General features: G+C 50.4%; 1 protein-coding gene across 1 annotated transcript in view; it reads left to right on the forward strand.

The window, feature by feature from the left end:
- Adamtsl1 (ADAMTS like 1) overlaps window positions 1-472 on the forward strand; it is a 996,797-nt gene that overhangs the window by 432,947 nt on the left and 563,378 nt on the right. The gene's annotated exons all lie outside the window — the stretch shown is intronic.

The following is a 472-nucleotide window of genomic DNA, read 5'->3' on the forward strand; positions in this document are numbered from 1 at the left end:
GGGAAGGGTTTTCAGGGTCTCACTACTAGATGGGACTCGTAGTGATCTGCCTGTTTACAGCCTCCCAAGAGCTGGGATTACAGGTGTGCACCACCACTCCCAATCTCCTTGTTCATTTTTTACTAGACAGCTTTGCTGGTACCTAGGAGAGACTGTCACAGTGCTGTGCTCCCTGTCCTGAGCTGAAGACATTTCTTCTTGAGCCTGGTTGGGGCTGTGCCTGGGACCCTTCCTCCACGTGGTTGTCGGGGAGGGAGCACCACCAGAGCGAGTAGTCGGAGGCTGAGAGGACAGTGAGCTCGTCTATAACAAGAAAACCTGGTGAACTCCTGGCTGCTGAAAGGTTTATTTCCTCTGTAATATGTCCACAGTTACTTTGTGGCATCTTGAAACAGCATACTGTCGTTGAAATTTGGAATCCGCAATCCTCCCAGTGGGTGTGGGCTCAAATTTATTCTGTCCAGTAGTAGAG

This window comes from Octodon degus, unplaced genomic scaffold (assembly GCF_000260255.1).
Source record: "Octodon degus isolate 3935 unplaced genomic scaffold, OctDeg1.0 scaffold00044, whole genome shotgun sequence".
Classification (NCBI taxonomy): Eukaryota; Metazoa; Chordata; class Mammalia; order Rodentia; family Octodontidae; genus Octodon; species Octodon degus.